Here is a 21,019-nt window from a genome sequence, read left to right as displayed (position 1 = left end):
TCCAACATCTATCTACTTACCCCTGCCCCTACCTCGGGGAAGAAGTGAATTTCATCTTGTGTAATTGAGTTCCTAGCTCCTAAAGCAGACAAATCACCAAAATGGTAGGTTTGAATCGGCGACCTGGCCACTCGCACCCATACAAATCAAAGGACCGCCCTCAATGACAAGAGTTCCCAACTCACTCAGGATTAAGGTCATGTTACCTATGGTCATCCTAGTGAAGTGAAGTCTCTGTCATGAACGGTGTCATATAACGAGACGTTAACACTTCGTGGTCAGATCTTATACAAACTCTTTGTATAGGACGCCCCCTGCTCGCATGTCCCCAACACGAATGATCAGTATCAGACCATCTGTGACAAGTCACAACACTTGTGACTATTCCATAAAGTGGGCCGCGTCTGTAGCGTTACCAGGATAAGATTTTCCTCTTTTATCCATATACTACATACCATTTTGGTTATCACTCAAGACATGATCCACTTGTATGTCACCACATACATGCTTGAGTTACATACAGATAACCAGGGATTTTAAGTTTATTGGTTAGTGGTAAAGCAAATAAAACATGCAAATGAGCAAAATACAAAATGTGAAGTAAATATCATATATTATACAACACATGCGTTTGTACAAACTGTTTACAAACTATAGAACATAAGACTTTAGGGCATCAACCACGACAATATGTGAAAAGGAAAAATGAAATATCATGTACCCCATTTTCCTCCCACTAAGTGTTTTACCTAGGGTTACTTTAACTTAAAAAAATACAGGTAATTATTTTACTAAGTGATTGTTTGAATTTGCCCAAAAGTAACACTTACTTTGGATAGTTAAACAACTTTGATTAATGTTCATTAAACACTTTAATAAACCTTAATCAATAATTGCATGCTTTTAGAAAATCTATCTAATCCACCTTTCCAGGTTAGTTCCCAAGTAAGATATTCCGTTTTCGTCAATATAAATACCCCAGTTGAGACAGAACTAGCCTTAGACAAAAGGTCCCTTACAGATATATTTGCTACAAAATTAATCTTTTAATTAAGACCAATTTAATCCTATTAAACTGATTAAAAAAATTAAACTAATTTCTAATCTTATTAGAATGTGATCTTAGGTCTATGTGAATCATGTTTTAAAACTATTTTAAAAAATGATTTTAACCTAAGGTTCTGCATGCAATTCTGAATTATTGATTTTAGTTATAATTTCATTTAATTCTAACTTTTATAAAATAAATGAAATAAATCAAAACCAATTATTGCATGTGAATGCTATTTAGGTAAATCATAACAATTATAAAATAAGCTAAGGTAGTGACATGCTTCATGCAATTCAATTTCATTACTTAACATACATAACACTTATATAATAAAGTAATAAAATTATTAATAACATACATTCATCCATACATTCAAACTATATATTATAACACTTATAATATAAATGATGCATGACAATGTTATTAATGCATGCAAACATATATTATAATATTTATATTATATGATGCATGAGCATCTATAAATTAAATCATGCAACTATATATTATAACATTTATAATATAAATTATGCATGAATAATGCGTAACCTATGGTGGGATTTTACTATATGACATACATTATGACATATATAAATAAAATTAAATCATACATCAAATGCGTAATTTAAACAACAATTATTGGACCGGGATTGGACTCATAAATAATTAATTAAATTAATATAATACTTATATTAATTTAATTAAATAAAAAAACTAACTATTACATAAATAATAGTCAACCGGTTCAAAACAAGTGAATTGGACCTTGAACTGCACGAATCGGACCACCCAGAACCCGAACTGACCATGAACTGCTCGAACCAAGTGAACCAGACGTGAACCAATCGAGCCACGAACCAAACCTCGTGCGAACCGGTTCATTCTTTCCATCTCGGAGCGTTGCAACGCTATGGAAAGAACATATCGTTTCACCCTTCACAACGTTGCAACACTACTGTACAAAAGCCACTATACAGTTGCGAATTCCTTCAAAATTTCTTCGATTTTGGCCTCTATTTCTCCAGAAAACCATCGAAATGATCATGATCGACTCAAAAACAAAGAAATACAGACTCTATAATAAACTATGCCAAAAAACAAAGGGCTCTTATAAATCAAATTTGTAAAATTAAATATGTAAAACTATGATCTAATCCCGAAATTATCCAATAATTGTAAACCAAAAAACATTCATAAAAATTCATCAAAAGAAAACATACAGAGTGCTACCCACCATCATATCTGTAAATGCATTCTGGAAAAATTTAAAAAAAAAAAATTGAGACCAAAACCTGGCTCTAATACCAATTGAAGGAACTGTGAAGTTCCATAGCGGAAGCGGGGATCAACCTAATTTTCAATTTTTACAGAACACGGAATTTTATAGAACCAAACATTATGCATTAATTGGAAACATTTACAACATGCATTAAGAGGAAAAATGGAGAAGAAATTACTTACCCTTGATGAATCGAAAATTTTCACGAAATCCCATTCTCCACGAATGATCATGAACAAGAAAACCACGAATCGGTCACAAACAATTAGTGAGGACACTACCACAAGAATTTTTCCTGTATTCTCTATAGGGGATGTGGACGACAGGAGGTGTGGGTTCTGTGTTTATTTTTTGGAAGGGGGAGAATGATTTTTCTTTTTAGAGAAATAATCTTCTGTGAGAGTTAGGAAAATCCCAGAGAGAATTCACTGGAATATCTTCTGTGAGAGTTAGAAAAATCCCAGAGAGAATTAATTTAGAATATATTATGTGAGAGTTAGGAAAATCCCAGAGAGAAATCACTAGGAATACTCTATGAGAAAAAAAAAATCTTTTGCGTGAAAAATACTCTCACCCACTTCCCACTCTCTATGTAGGATCCAAAGAGAATTAAGGGAATGAAAGTTATTTTCTCCCTTTAAATTTAAATATATATCTTATATATAATAACTAACTTATATATATATATATAACCTATAGTTTTATATTGTATCAAATACAATATAACCTATAGTTTTAATTCTCTCATTAATTTGTGGTATTTAATATAAATCACATTTATACTAAATTTAATTATATGAATCCAATCCATATAATTAATATTTGAATCATATTCAAATATTTATTTCCTCTAAAATAAACTTTATATTATAATCTATGTAATACATTATATTAATTATATCACATATATAATTAATTTAATTATATCACAATAAATTAATTCCATTAATTAATTTGAACAATTCAAATTATCCAAAATTAATTCTAAATAATCCATGTTGAGCTATAGAGGGGACCTTATAGACTTGTAGATTGAAGCTCCAGTGGTACTTGGATAATTAATTAAACTCTTTAATTAAATTACCCAACATCCATTAATAGTCAGTCACTCCACTAAAGACCGTCAGCTGCACTCTTCGCATTACAGATATATTTATGTGTCCATTGGATATAACCAATCAATGATGCGATAACCCTTCACAAATTTCTCGTAAGTACAGTTGAGCCAAAATTACCATTTTACCCTTGTAGTTACATCTAACTCCTTAAGTACCACTGATCCATTTAATGAACAACAAGACATAGTCCAACTATGATCAAACCCCTATCGGGCCAAGAGAGGATGTGGCGCCACATTGTTCCAGCCCTAGAATCAGCCCTTAAGGGAACAATTTATCTACTTATATAGAGGTTAGAGGAGGAGTGAATTCCGTTTTGTGTAGCTGTGTTTTCAGCTTCTTAATCAGACGAATCTCCAAAATGGTAGGCTTATTGAGTCAACAATCTGACCACTCTCACTCATACGAATCAAAGGACCGCATTTATAGGCAGGAGTGCACAATCAGGATTCAGGTCATGTCACCTATGGTCATCCTGGTGAAAGGTAAGTCTCTATTATGAACGGTGTTATATAATGAGACTATTCATTTCGTGGTCTGGTCTTATATAAACTCCTGTGTATAGAATACCCCCGCTCACATGTCTCTACATGAATGACCATGATCAAATCATTTGTAGTACTTTAAAAAAATTTAACATCTACAAAGCGGGTCATAATCGTAGTGTCACAAGAATAATGTACCCATCCTTATCCATTTACTATAGACCATTTAGGTTATCACTTAAACATGATCCACCTATATGTCTCTACATACATGTTTAAGTTATAGATGATAACCTTGGATGTTAGTTTATTGGTTGGTCAGTTAATGCTACTAAATATTGAATAAAACATCTCATGTTTTATTAAATAATTAAAAATGTTTGTACATCACAATTAAAAACTACAGAACCCACGAGATTTAGGGTATTAACCCCAACAATCTCTCACTTGTCCTTGCATCTTAAAAGCCATACTGATATAAAAGTATACATAAAACAATAAACTAGGGCATAATACGTGTCTAGTACAAAAGAAAGAACATATGTGATTAGTAGTGTTAAGTTGTAAGTCCTAAAACTCACATTTTGTAACGACCAGACCCTTACATAATAAGGTCCGACCGCTACGGTATGCATACTTAGATCTTTCTATCATGAGATGAGTTCTGGTGAAAATTTCAAAAGAACATATCTAAAATTTTATTAATTAAGTAGCAAACTATACAAAAAGTCTATTTTACAAAACACCAGGATTCAAAAAACATTAGCACAGTGGAACAAAATGCATATGGGACAAAAATAGTGAGTTTGATGATTAGCCCTTTGAGCGACGTCTAGTCATGCCTCCTACATTGTGTCTTTACCTACAAAATCTCGACTGCAATCCTAATTATTCATTCTGATTTGGTCCTATAGATTTCATAAAGAACACTTATGATTAAATCTAGTTTTAAGACTATTTGATTAAGGAATTTGATGAACATAATATATTTATTTACAAAATTATGATTGTTAAATATTAAGAGTATTAGTGTAATTATGTTGAATTATTTAATGATGATGATGATGATAATGGTGATGATAAGAATAATAATAATAACAACAAGAATAGTGATAATGACAATAATCATAATAATAGTAGTAATAGTATAATGATAATAATAATAATAGTAATGGTAGTAGTAGTAATAGAAGTAGTAGTAGTAATAATAATAATATTATTATTATTATTATTAAGAGGAAGAAGAAGAAGAGAGAGATGGAGAATGAAAAGTTAATATTTAGCGTTGTCTTAGTAATAATATTAGTAGTAGTAGTAATACTATGTAATAATAATGATAATGACAATAATATTAACAAAATTGGAAATCAATAATACTATCATTAAATTAATATTGTTAATAACAATATTAATACCAACAATAAGAATTTTAATAATAATAGTAGTTTTAGTGAAACTTCAAACTTTACTAGGTAAAGAATATGAAAGTTTTATATCAATCTTTTAATTACTAAGGTCACTTTCATATGTTGATCGTAGTTTTAAATTATATTGAGTTTAAACTTGATATTCAACTAAGTGCCTAAAGATCTGAAAAGAAGGAAATAAAACCCCAAAAGTAAGGAAGCTTACTTATATGAATCCCAAAATTCAAGAAATGCTTCCAAAGGATTTTGATCCTCCAATTTTCTTGTTGCAAAACAACACACCAAGTCTATTTATAGCCATCTCTCCACCGCCTTTCATTTTTATTATTTATTTATTTATTATTTTTTAACCGACTTACATTTGATATACATATCTTTCTTCTTTATTTTTTTCCTTCTCTTCCACCTATTAACCGACTTTATTACTTGTTTTTTTAATCATTATTACTATTTTAAACTTTCTTCATATTTTAATAGTTTTTATTATTACTAAAATCATTTCCTATAATCTCTCTCTCTTTCTTTTTTGTTTTTTAAAGTGTTACTATATTGTCATTATTTTTATTATTATTATCTTTTTATTATTTTCTTGTTATCTCTTTTCTAACCAACTCAATTCAATTTTTATTATTTATTGTTATTGTTATTATTATTTTAACTTATCTAGATATTTCTCAAATGTTCTTAGTTATTTTATCTATTTGTTTTGTTCTTAAACTTACTAGATTTTTCTACTTAAAAATCATCCCATATCATCATTATTTTATTTCTTAGAAATTTTATTACTTTGTTATTTGTTTAATTACCAAACTACTGTTTTGTGTGTTTTCCTTAATATTTATGTACCACTCTTAATCTTAACATATGAAATTTAAAATTGGTCTTCTCCAACTAATCTTAGAATTAATTTAAGCTGTTCTTGAGATTTATTTATATACATACTTGGGTTGTTACACATTTTGTAGACATTAAACATATTCTATTTGCAATTAAGCTGTTATTGAGATTTATTCAATGAAATTGTTATTGAATGTGTAAATTGCACTAATAATAGCCTAAATCCAATAAACTAATGAACCTTTGGCTATAACATAAATACTTGAACTTTATGTGGAGACATAAAAGAGGATCAGGTTTGAGTATATAGCCAAAATGGTCTATGCGGATAAGGATAGGATTGGATACTTTATCTTGGGGATATTATGGATGCGATCGACTTTGTATTTGATACAACTGATGTGATCTCAAAATTGTTCATGTGGAAACATGCGAGTGGAGGCATCCTATGCAAAAGATGTTTGCATAAGACCGGACCACGAAATAGTAACTTTTTTTTATAACATCGTTTACTGTTAAAACTGACTATTTCAACTCGATGACTTAAGGTAATTTGATCTCAATCCCGAGCTAACAATGAACTCCTGTTTATTCAGGATTATCCTTTAATCTGCATGGGTGAGAGAGGCTCAACAATGCCACTTAATAAACCTCCAATTTTAGGGGTAAGACCGAGTAGATAGTTGGGAACATAGTTCTACAAGATGAAATTCGCTCTTACCCATTTTTGGGTTAGCAGATAGGTTTCTTTTAAGTACTGTTTCACAGTTTTGAGCAAGGAGCCCCACCCTCTCTATGACTAAGAGGGACTAGATTTATAATGGATCAGTGGAGACTTAGAGATTTAATTCTTGGAGACAATTGATAATTGAAGATATAACTCTTAGAGTCGGTACTGGTGAGGTTGTTTCAACTGTTGTCATAGGCAAACTTCAATTATTTTTTGACAAGAAACGATATATGTTATTGGATGACGTGTATGTAGTTCCCAATATCAAGAGGAACTTAATTTTTGTTTCTTGACTGATTGACCAAAAGTATTCCCTATCCTTATCAAGTATTCCCTATCCTTATCTGAAAATAAAGTATTTATTTTTAAGAATATAATGGAGCTAGACTTTGGTTCAATGAAAAATAACTTGTATGTACTAAGGTCGTTAGTTACAAAAGCTGTCCTAAATACTGAAATATTCAATACAACAACAACTGCTAAAAGACCGAGGATTTCTCCTAAAGAAAATGTCCACCTTTAGCATCTAAGGTTACGTCACATTAATCTCGATAGGATTAAGAGATTGGTGAAAAGTGGACTTCTAAATGGTTTTGAAGAAAACTTTTTACCTGTATGTGAGTCATGCCTTGAAGACAAAATGACAAAATCACCTTTTTCTGGAAAAAGTTATAGAGCTAAAGAGACCTTGCAGCTTATACATCCAGATCTCTGCGGTCTAATGAATGTAAGAGCAAGAAGAGGGTATGAATATTTCATCTATTTCATAGATGATTATTCTAGATATGGGTTTTTATACCTAATGCAACATAAGTTTGAAGCACTTGAAAAGTTCAAGGAGTACAAGACTGAGGTTGAAAACTTGTTAGGTAAAAAGATAAAATCTTTATGATTTGATCGTGGTGGAGAGTATATGGACTTAAGATTCCATAACTATATGATAGAACATGGAATTATATCTCAATTCTCAGCCCTTGGTACACCTTAACAGAGTGGTGTATCGAAAAGGAGAAATACAACCCTATTGAATATGGTTCGGTCTATGATGAGATATGCTCAACTTCCTACTCGTTTTGGGGATATGCAGTGGAGACTGTTGTTTACATCTTGAACAACGTTCCCTCAAAGAGTGTTTCTAAAACTCCTTTTGAGTTATGGAGATGTCGTAAAGGTAGTTTACGCCACTTCAAAATTTAGGGACGTCCAAACCCTGTACTAATGATAACCCCCAAAAAGTTGGAACCTCATTCGAGAGTATGCCTATTTGTAGGCTACCCCAAGGAAACGAGAGGTGAGTACTTATTTGATCCAAGTGAGAATAAAGTGTTTGTATTGACAAACGCTATGAAAGAAGACCCCATAAAGGACCATAAACTACAAAGTAAAATAGTTTTAAGTTAAATTTCTAATGAATCTACTGATACTTCAACAAGAGTTGTTGAAGAGGCTGATACATCAATAAAAGTTGTTGATGTCGGTTCATCTAGTCATACATATCCATCTCAAGAGATGAGATTTCCTTGACGTAATGAGAGGGTTATGAACCCAACTGTACGCTACTGGGTTTAACAGAAGCACAAGATATCATAACCGATTATGGTGTTGAGGATCAATTGTCTTATAAACAAGCAATGGAAGATGTTAACAAGGATGAATGAATTAAAATCATGAATAAAGAAATGGAGTCTATGTACTTCGATTCTATCTGGGAGCTTGTAGATCAACATGATAGGGTAAAACCTATAGGTTGCAAATGGATCTACAAGAGAAAAAAAGTGTAGATGGAAAGGTACAAACCTTTAAAGCTAGACTTATACATAGCCTGTTGTTATATTAAAGCGTATTAGAATTCTCTATGAAGAAAGTTTCTCGCCTGTTGTTATATTAAAGCGTATTAGAATTCTCTTTTCCATAGCCACATATTATGACTATGAAATATAGCAAATGGACGTCAAGACTGCTTTTTTTGAATGACAATATTGAAGAGTCCATCTACATGAATAAACCAAAACGATTCATTGAACAAGATCAAAAGCAAAAAGTTTTCAAGCTTAATCGGTCCATTTATGGACTGAAACAAGCATCTCGATCTTGGAATATAAGATTGATATTGCGATCAAATTTTATGGCTTTGATCAGAATGTTGATGAACCTTGTGTTTACAAGAAAATCATCAACAACTCAGTAGCTTTCTTTGTGTTGTATGTGGTTGATATCGTACTCATTGGGAATGATGTAGGTTTTCTGACTGATGTAAAGAAATGGTTGTCTACCCAATTTCAAATAAAAGATTTGGGAGAGGCGCAGTTTATTCTAGGGATCATAAGAATAAAAGGTTACCTTGTCTCAGGCATCGTTTATTGACAAGATGCTTATCAGATATTCGATACACAATTCCAAAAAGAGATTATTATCTTTTAAGCATGGAATTGTATTGTCTAAGGAATATTGTCCCAAGACTTCTAAAGAAGTTGAGGCAATGAGACGAATTCCCTATGTATTGGTTGTTGGTAGCCTTATGTATGCAATGTTATGTACCAGACCTGACATATACTATGCAGTAGGGATTGTCAGTAGATATCAATCAAATCCAGGATTAGCTACCCTAAAGTACCTTCAGAGAACGAAGGGCTATATGCTTATGTATGAAGATTAGAATTTCTTATAGGATGCATGGACTCTGACTTTCAAACTGATCGAGATTCTAAAAAATCCATATCAAGGTCAGTGTTTACTCTGAATGGAGGAGCTATAATTTGGCGGAGCATCAAACAAGGATGCTTCGCAGACTTCACTATAGAAGCCGAAAACATAGCTGCTTGTGAAGCTGCTAAAGAGTTTGTTTGGCTTAAGAAGTTTCTTACTAATTTGGAATTTGTTCCAAATATATCTTTGCCCATCACACTTTATTGTGATAACATTGGTGCTGTGGCAAATTCTAAAGAACCTATGAGTCATCAAAGAGGCAAACACATTGAGCAGAAATATCTCTTGATTCGGGAGGCTGTGCAACGAGGTGATGTGATTTTCATGAAGATTACTTTAGAGCACAACGTTGTTGATCTGTTTACAAAGGCTTTCACGGCTAAAGTATTCAAGGTCATCTAAAAAGTCTAGGTTTAAAATATATGCGACATAGTGTATGCTCTAGTTTATTATATTTTGTACTTTAATTTGTATTGTACATTTTACTCTCTTAGCTTTAGGACAAGTGGGAGATTGTTGGGATTGATATCTTGAATCACTCTCGTATTCTCGTAGTTTGTAAACTTTGTCTAAACAATTTTTTATTATTAAAATAATTGTTATACGCTCAATCTAATAAACAAAGATCCAAGGTTATTTTATGTAATTTAAACATATATGTGGAGATATGCAGGTAGATAATGTTTAAATGATAACCTAAATAGTTTATAATAGATGGATTAGGTTGGATGCTTTATCCTGGTGACACTATAGATACAACTCGCTTTTTAGTTGTTACAAAGTGTTGTAAAGTACTACAAATGATCTGATCCTGATCATTCATGTAGAGATATATGAGCGGAGGTATCCTATACAAAACGTTTGTATAAGACGGCACCACGAAATGAATAGTCTAATTATATAAAGCTATTAATAATATAGACTTCCATTTCAACAAGATGACCATAGATAACTGATGCCGGGAAATTAGAAGTCAAATTATTCAATAACTAAAATCCCTTGGACGCAATATGCGATACATGTTCTTAAGATATGCGTTGATAGTCATGCGTCGATGGTCATGCGTTAACAAATGTATGCGATGACCATGCATCCTGTCATAAATTTTCTTGCATTCACGTCAAGTATAACGCGAACACAAGTTTCTCGAGTGATCAGAGGTCGAACACGGGGACTTATAACAAAATGAATGCGGTAATGTGCATGCGACGATTTAAATAAAAGAATGGATGGGAAGGGTTGCTAAGTTTGTAACGATCCGACCCCCTAGGACTTAGGTAAGACCGTTACTAAAATAAATGCATGTAAAGAATTTAAAACGACGCTCAGTTATTTGAAATAAATGTTAATTAAAACAAGAGAAGTTCAAAAGACATTTATTAAATGCAATTGTTAAAAACAATAATAGGGTACCCATAAATCATAAAGGTTAATAAATACATATGAAAAACAATTCTTAATATTAAGTTTCAGACATCAAAACTAAACATTACGAGAAACATGAAAAGAACTCTAAATCTCATGATGCGGAAGCGTAAAAACTAGTCCCAGTGGCTCGATCATGAATTCCGCTGCGCCATCGCTGGTGCATCTCTACCCTTACCTGAAACATCAACATAAGAAAGAATGAGTATGAAATACTCAGTAAGTAGCCCCACCACTGGGGTCAGGCTAGGCATCTATGTCCTCTAGATACCCGCATATGGCACATAAATACATGTAACAAATGAGAGACTGAGTCCTATCCTATTGTAGTTAAGTATGCCCACATAACTGGTGAATCCCGAAGGAAACACAGAACTGGTGAATCCCGAAGGAAACACAAAACTGGTGAATCCCGGAGGAAACACAAACTGGTGAATCCCGAAGGAAACACAAAACTGGTGAATCCCGAAGGAAATACAAAACTGGTGAATCCCGGAGGAAACACAAACTGGTAAATCTCGGAGGAAACACAAACTGGTGAATCCCAAAGGAAACATAAACTGGTGAGCATCTAACTAATCAATGAGGATATTCACACAGTCTTAACATGCTATGATTCAACATTGTACGGTTCTAAAACATACATAAAAATCCTTGATATCATGGCTGCATCACATACACATAATTCTTAATAACATGTTATACACCATCCATGTATAACTTATATCATAAATCCACAACATGCAAGTATGCCTCAACACCAGAAGATCAGACATCGACATATGAAAACACATACTATCACATACTAACGATCAAGCACTTAGGTGTGTATGTAAACAAATAAGAATTTGTGCCAGAACATACTTTGATTCAGGTCATACTGTCAATCAACATGCTAACATTTACCATAACATACACTTATCATGCTAGCATACAACTAAAGCCTGGCCCGTGGGCAGTTCCAGTGGTAAGATTACTTACCTTTACTCACAAACTCTAGAAACTAGCAAGCTCAACCTCTTCCTTGTCCAACAAAACCGAAAGCCCACAGGATCAAACTTAAATCACCTAAAACAAAGATACCAGGACACCTCAAGATCCAAACCTAACACCCAACATCATGGCAAATTATTTTAGGCCACAGTCCATGGTTCAATCAAACTTAAATCGAGAAATTCATAAACATACAACATGCTTAACAACCCACATTATTTTAGAGCCTTACTCTTTACTAAGATTCATCGACTACCCCTTTACTCGGCTGGACGACAAATTCAGCAACCTAAAATTTTGCCCTACATCCAAAACATGACGTGTACCAAAAATTCAAGGCCAAACTCTAGTGACTGCTCAAAATCCTCAAGGAATCCAATCAAAACAATTTACACTTACCCTTAATCCAAGATTCCGACAAAGACCAAAGCGGACCCGACGCGGCAAGGACGACGACGACCGGCAGTGGTGAGGCTGGGGCGGCGGACGCGCGGCTGGAGGGAATTTGGACGAGCGGTTTGGCTGGACGGAGGCTCACGACAGCAGCTGGAGAGCTTCTGGTTGCTCGCGGACGGAACGAACGACTGAAAGGGATGACACGACGGTGAGTGGCGTGGTCTGACTAGTGGGATCTGGTCGACCGAAACCCATGAATGGCGAGCAACGCAGTTGAAGGGAGGTTGATGGCTGAGCGACTGGTAGCACACGGGGGCTGGATTCAGTGGTGCGACCGGTTGAAAGCGGACTTGCGGTGCTTCGAGGTCGACGAACGGTGGTCGGTTGGAGGTGCACAACGACTGGGGGTGTGGCAGCTGGGTGTATGGCAAGGAAGAAGAAAATTTGGGGGGGGGGGGGCTCGCGTGAGTGAAGGAGAAGGTGAGGGGGGTCATTTTTATTTTTAAAAAGATATACTAATAATAATAGTAATAATAATAATGATAATAAAAAAAAATTAATAATAATAATAAAAGGAAAATAGTATAACTCTAATTAGATCATTTCCTTAACCCACTTTATACTATTTAATTCCTTTCCTTTTTTCAAAAATAATTAATTCCTGCCATAACTTTTCAAATTGAATAATTTTTGAATAAATTCCACGACAACACTTAAATCCTCGCATTTATACTTTAAATTCAGAATTCAAACATGTCCTTCAACTAAGGAAAATTACTGAAAAGGAAAAAGTTTTACATTATTAATAAATAAATAAAAAGGCGTGGGATGTTACAAAGTTAATCCTATTCCTACTTCTATCTAACAGACAATGCAATGAGAATATGCATGAGAGGTAGAGACACGACAACCCTTGACATGAAACAAATGAATGGGAAAATAGATAAAATGCGGATATGTCTTCATTGCAATACTTAAGAGTGACCGCAAGGGCAACCTTAGTCAAAACAATCCATGTAATCATGCTACATGCAAATGAACCTAACTCTAGGACGTATGCAGTAGATCTATGATAATGCCGAGAAGCCTATACCTACCTAGACCTCCATAACCCACTCGCTAGATCTCGCCGCATGAGCGTGCTAGCCACATACCACCTTATCCTACTTCCTGGACGCATGCAATATCCTATATGTAGGGCACATACGCTGTGTGATAGCAAACGAGGCTTATCTCTAAGTTCCCCATTCTTGCCTATGCATTCAAATCCGCTCTCTCGAGTCTTAGATTTGGGTTTTAGACTACTCTTTCAAGTATGCCTAAATGATGAACGATGCGCTCATAGGACAAGGTAACCGCATGAACTTGGTTGACCTAAGATTATTCCTATCTCTAGTGAACAATGCATACATTGCTTAATGCGACCAATCACTCACCTTCTCAGGCAGTTGGTTGTTGCTGACTTTAATCATAGAAAAACATTGCGTTAGCCTATAGATAGGCGTTGTCGCAGCTTCACACTAAGCAAATAAGGTTACTCTTACACTCATGCAACGCACACCTCTCGGTGGGTTGCTACATGCTTCATATCCCTAATCCACATGACTAAGTATATGATACCCAAGCAATCTCACTAAGTATAGCAATGAAAATAAAGATGCTAAGCAAAGAAGATGGAGATGGAATCGAAGGAACACAGAAATGTATTGAAAATAAATTGTATTAATTCATTAATCACAAAATATACAATACAATATAAGAAAAGAAAGGAAAATGAAATGACCGGCTGGAAGCAAAGACTTGCTTCCAGCGGATGTGCGTCAAGGCTGTCGGTGGTACCGTGGATGGGCGATAGAGCTGACTCTCTCGAGATCTAGCTTCGTTCGAAGGTTTTGGTCGTCACTCGGAATGGATGAAGGAGGTGAAGAACTCTCAAGCGTCTTCTCACGCATTTTGTCTGGATCGTAGGGAAAACCCTAGGTTGCAGGGGTAATCTTCGGACAAGTTGGAATTCTGCTCAGCGGCTTCTATTTATAGAGCTTGGATCACCGACAGCATTAATGGACTGTTCTGATTTTGACATTCAGCACGTTAGTCCTTTTCTGAACCTCTGTCGCTAATGGCGTGGTAGGTGAAATGTCAACATCAGCTTATGATTTTCTCGAGGTAGATGTATTGATGCGTTCATTCCACCAACCTTGCGTCGATCCCATTAGTATGCATTATCGTGTAGCCACAATCATTCAATGATCGCATTCACTTAATACCGCAACTCTCCACGATGACCGCAATCGCTTGACGAGTGCAACTCCCATGCGATGGACGCATACAACTGATCACCGCAACATCCATGCGTTGATTGACGCGTTCACCTTTGCGATGGAGAGTTTCTCCGCATGCGGTCGTCTATGCGGTGGTTCGGTTTCTGCGTTTGCGTTAACTTCCTATATTAGCTACAAAAATAGAACATTGAACGCATAATAACACATAATAAGGGGTTAACCGAGATTCATCATGTTGATCGATGCAAACTCACTTTCTCGTGAATTCCTAGCATAATTTTCGTATATTCTGCTTAACAACCTTCATAATTCTAAGTAAAAGGCCTAAGATGACATGCATTTCTGCATGTCATCAATAACATGACCTAAATCCTGAGTGAGTTATGAACTTCTATCTATGCAAGTGGTCATTTGATTTTCATGGGTAAGAGTGGTCAGTTTGTCGACTCAATATCTTACCATTTTGGAGATTCTTCTGATTAGGGAACTGGAAACACAGCTACACAAGTCGGAATTTACCCATTCCCTGATGTCGAGGTAAGTAGATAAATTACTCCCTTAAGGGCTGATTTCGGGGCTTGAACAATGTGACGTCACACCCTCTCTTGTCCGAGAGGGATTTGGTCATAGCTGGACTCTGACTTATTGTTCATTAGAGGGATCAGTGGTACTTAAGAAGTTAGACGTTACTATAGGGGAAAAATAGTAATTTTGGCCCAATTATATTTACGAGCAATTTGTAAGGGGTCATCGCACTATCGACTAGTTATATCCAATGGACACATAAATATATATGTAGTGCGAAGAGTGCAGCTGTTGGTCTTTAATGGTGTGATCAACAGTTAATGGATGTTGGATAATTAATTATTGGATAATTTAATTAAAGGAATTTAATTAATTATCCAAGTGCCATTACAGCTTTAATCTACAGGTCCATAAGGCTCCATCTATACATAGCAGGGATAATTCATAATTAATTTTGGATTAATTTGAATTGTTCAAATTAATTGAGGAAATTAATTATATATGGCATAATTGATTTAAATTAATTACATGTGATATAATTAATATAATGTATTAGATATATTATAATATAAAGTTTATTTTGAGAGGAATTAAATATTCGAATATGGTTCAAATACTAATTATATGGATGAGATTCATATAATTATTTTTTAATATGAATTTGTTTTATATTAAATGTCATAAATGATTGAGAGAATTCAGATTATATGTTATATTGCATTTGATATAGTATAAAAACTATAAGTTATATGTTATGTTAGATATAACATATATAGTTTAATATATGTTATATAATAAAGTAGCAATTATATAATTATATATTTTTAATTAAATTAAAATATGTTTAATTTAATTTAAACTTAACAAAATGAGGGAGTTATAACTTTCTCCCTTGGTTTTCCCTCTAATCATGTACGTAGGAATAAGAGGTTACAAGAGTTCTTCATCTTACTTCTAATGCAGAGAAGGTCTACTGGTTACTCTCTTGGTTTTGATCTCCCAGTAATCTTTCTCACAAAACACAAAAAAATTCCTCTTATTCCCTCTCCCAAAAATCAACAGAGAAGCCTACAACTCACTCTGTAATTCTCATCCCTAAGGAGAATACATGAGGTTCATTTGTGGTGGTGTCCACGTTGACGTTTGTTCTGTATGAAGTGTTCATGACTAGAAGGAGGTTCGTGAGGATTCGATTCTTCAAGGGCAAGTGTGACTAACCCTAATTTCCTTCACTGTTTGTTTATAAAGCATGCTGTGAAATCTCCGTGTTATGCATAACTTAGTTCATTGTATTTTAATTCTTTGTGAAATTGAAATTGGGACACGATCCATGCTTCCGCCATCAGACTTCACAGTCATACAGATGGATCATGTTTAAATGATAACCTTAACAATTTGTAGTAGATGGATGAGGTTGGGTACCTTATCCTAGTGACACTACGGGTACGACCTGCTTTGTAGTTGTTACAAGTGTTATAAAGTACTACAAATGATCTGATCCTAATCATTCATGTGGAGAAATGTGAGTGGGGTATTCTATATAAAGAGTTTGTATAAGACAGGACCATGAGATGAATAACCTCTCTTTATAACACCTTAGTTAGAAGAGACTCATATTTCACCAAGATGACCATAGGTGACTTGACCTGAATCCTGAGTGAGTTGTGAACTCCTGCCTATGAAGACGATACTTTGATTTACATGGGCGAGAGCGGCCAGACTCGCCAACTCAATATACCTACCATTTTGAGGATTCATCTGATTAGGGTTCTGGGAGCACAACTACACAAGAAGTTATTTACTTCTTCCCTATTGTTAAGATAAGTAAAGAAATTACTCCCTTAAAGGCTGATTTCGGGGCTTGAATAATGAGACGCCTCACCTTCTCCTCATCGGATAGAGATTCAGTTATAGTTGGACTATGACTTATTGTTCATTAGAGGGATGTATGGTATTTAAGGAGTTAAAGGTAACACAAGGGCAAAACGATAATTTTGACCTAGTTATACTTTCAAGCAATCTATGAAAGGTCAACACACCATTGATTGGTTATATCCAATGGGCAACGCACCGTTAATCTCATATAATTTTATATAAATAATTTTCTTTATCAATTTTAACAATTTAAATTAATTCGATTCTCATTTTATCCCAATCGCGCTAACAAGGGGACATTATGAACTTAAAGTTTGAAGTTCCAATGATACTTAATTAATTAATCAAACTCTTTGATTAAATTAATCAATTTCCATTAACTATCAGTCACTCTACTAAAGACTGATAGTTGCACTTTTCGCACTATAGATACAATTTTGTGTCCATTTGATATAACCAATCAACAGTGCGTTGACACTTCATAAATTGCCCATAAGTATAGCTAGGCCAAAATTACCATTTTGTCCTTGCAGTTACATTTAACTCCTTAAGTACCATTTATCCCTTTAATGAATAATAAGTCAGAGTCCAATTATAACCAAACCACTCCCAAGCCAGGAGAGAGTGTGGAGCCACATTGTTCAAGCCCCAAATCAGCTTTTAAGGGAGTAATTTATCTACAGTCTCTAACTATTGAGAATGAGTGAATTCCTTCTTGTGTAGTTGTGTTCTCAGCTCCTTAATTAGACAAATTCCAAAATGGTAGGCATATTAGGTCGGCGAAATTGGCCACTCTCACCCATACAAATCAAAGGACCACCTTCGTAGGCAAAAATCACCCATACAAATCAAAGGACCATCTTCGTAGGCAAAAGTTCACAACTCACTTAGGATTCAGGTCAAGTCACCTATGGTAATTTTGATGAAATGCAAGTCTCATCTATCAACGGTGTTATATAGAGAGATTATGCATTTTTATGATCCGATTTTATACAAACTCTTTGGATAGAACACCCCTACTCACATGTTTATACATGAATGATCATGATCAAATCCTTTGTAGCACTTTACAACAACTGTAACAACTACAAAGCAGGCCATATTCATAGTGTCACTTATCCATCTACTACAGACCGTTTAGGTTATCACTTAAACATGATCTGCTTGTATGTCTCTACGTACATGTTAAGTTTTAGAAAATAACCCTGGATCTTAGTTTATTGGTTTTTGTGGATAAATACAACTAAATTATTTTATTAGATAAATAAATTATTTGTACAATACAATTACAACTTCAAGACCCACGAGATTTAGGGCATCAACCCCAACACTTCTTTCATCTCAAACATGTTGTAATTTTAGAGTTATCCTGTAAAACTCATATGTTTCTCTGTATTTTCTATTTAGATCCAAATTGAAAAATAAATTTGTACTATGTTTACACGCTTCCGTCTAGGATTCAATTCCTTCAATATCTCGACAATATCCTACTCATTTGGAATAACGTAGGTCTACTGACTAATATAAAACAGTGGTTGACGACCTAACTTCAAATGAAAGATTTGGGAGAGCTGCAATTTTGTTTGGTCATTCAGAACTTTAGGAATCGTAAGAAAAAATCACTAGCCTTGTCTTAGGATCGTACATTGACAAGATGCTTGTCATGTATTCGATGCAAAACTCTAAAAGAGGCTTGCAACCTTTCAAGCATGAAGTTGTCTTGTCTAAGGAATAGTGTCCTAAGACACCTCAAGAAGTTAAGGAGATGAGATGGATCCCTTATTCATTGGTTGTTGGCAACTTGATGTATGCAATGTTATGTACTAAACATGACATTTGCTATGCAATGAGGATAGTCAGTAGATATCAGTCTAATCCAAGATTAAATCAATGGACAACCGTTAAAACTATCTTTAAGTATCTTAGGAGAACTAGGACTACATGTTTGTGTTTAAGTTTAAAGATTTGATCCTTACAGGGTATACTGACTCTGATTTTCAGATTGATAGAGATTTTAGAAATTCTATTTCAGGATTAATGTTCACTCTTAATGAAAGGGGTGTAGTTTGAAGAAGCATCAAGTATGGGTGCATGCATTGCTGACTCCACCATAGAGGCAGAATATGTAGCAGCTTGCGAAGCTACTAAGGAGGCTGTGTGACTTAAGAAATTTTATTAATCTGGAAGTTGTTTCGGACATTTCAAAGCCTATCACCCTTTATTGTGATAACAGTTGTGTTGTGGCTAATTCCAGGGAGCCTAGAAGCCACAAGTGTGGAAAGCATATTAAGTGCAAGTATCACTTGATTCGGAAGATTATACATCGAGGGGACGTGATCGTCAAGAAGATCCCTTCGGAGCACAATGTTACTGATCTGTTTACAGTGACCATCGCGGTTAAATTGTTTAAGGGCCACCTGAAGAGTCTAGGTCTACGAGACAAACCTCATCTAGTCTAGGATAAGTGGGGGATTTTACTAAGCGTGTATTGTATGCCCTAGTTTCTTGTTTTTGTGTATTGTTGTACTTGTTTTGTACTTTTGTTATGTACACCATACTAGGTTTATGACAAGTGGGAGATTGTTGGGGTTGATGCTCTAAATTTCTTGGTCTTATAATTTATGATTGTATTGTACAAACATTTTATTTATATAGTGAAATAATAAGAATTTTATTTGATATTTAGTTGCATTAACCCACAAAAACCAATAAACTAAGATTCAAGGTTATCTTCTATAACTAAGACATGAATGTGGAGACATACATGTGGATCATGTTTGAGTGATAACCTAAACGGTCTGTAGTATATAGATAAAGTTGGGTACCTTAGCTTGGTAACACTACGAATACTACCCGCTTTGTAGTTGTTACAATCATTGTAAAGAGCTACAGATGACATGATCCTAATCGTTCATGTGGAGATATGTGAGTGAGGGTATTCTATACAAAGAGTTTGTATAACACTAGACCACGAAATGAATAATCTCTCTACATAACACTATTACTAGAAGAGACTTAAATTCACCAAGATGGCCATAGGTAAATTGACCTGAATCCTAAGTGAGTTGTGAACTCTTGCCTATTAAGATAGTTATTTGATCTGCATGGGTGAGGGTGGCCAATTTCATCGACTTAATATGTCTATCATTTTGGAGATTTGTCTGATTAGGGAGCTTGGAATGCAGCTACACAATAAGGAATTCACTCATTCCCTACTGTTAGGGCAAATAGAGAAATTGCTCCTTAAAGGCTGATTCCGGACCTTGAACAATGTGGTGTCACACCATCTCCTGGCCCTAGAAGGGTTTGATTATAGTTTGACTATAACTAATTGTTCATTAGAGGGATCAGTGATACTTAAGGAGTTAGATGTAACTACATGGACAAAATGGTAATTTTGATCTAATTGTACTTACGAGCAATTTGTGAAGAGTCAATATACCATTGATTGGTTATATCCAATTGACACAAAAATATATTGTAGTGTGAAGAGTGCAACTTTTAGTCTTTAGTGGAGTTGTCGATAATTAATGAAAATTGATTAATTTAATTAAAGATTTTAATTAATTAATCAAGTACTATTGGAGCTTAAATCTATAAGTCCATAAGGTCTCATTGTTAGCTCAATAAAGATTAGTTAGAATCAAATTAATTTTGAATTAGTTTGAATTATTCAAATTGATAAAAATAATTAATTATATTAAGATATAATTAATATAATATATGTGATGCATTATAATATAAAGTTTTATTTATGAAAAAAAAATATTTGAATATGATTCAAATATTAATGAGATTTATATTATAAACTATAGATTAAAATTAATGGAATACGACTCGTATTAAATACTATAGGTTTAATGAAAGAATAATAAACTATATGTCATATTATA

Source organism: Benincasa hispida, chromosome 8, assembly GCF_027475165.1.
Source record: "Benincasa hispida cultivar pf3 chromosome 8, pf3_genome.v1.1, whole genome shotgun sequence".
NCBI classification, from domain to species: domain Eukaryota; kingdom Viridiplantae; phylum Streptophyta; class Magnoliopsida; order Cucurbitales; family Cucurbitaceae; genus Benincasa; species Benincasa hispida.
Note: the sequence above shows the minus strand (reverse complement) of the source record.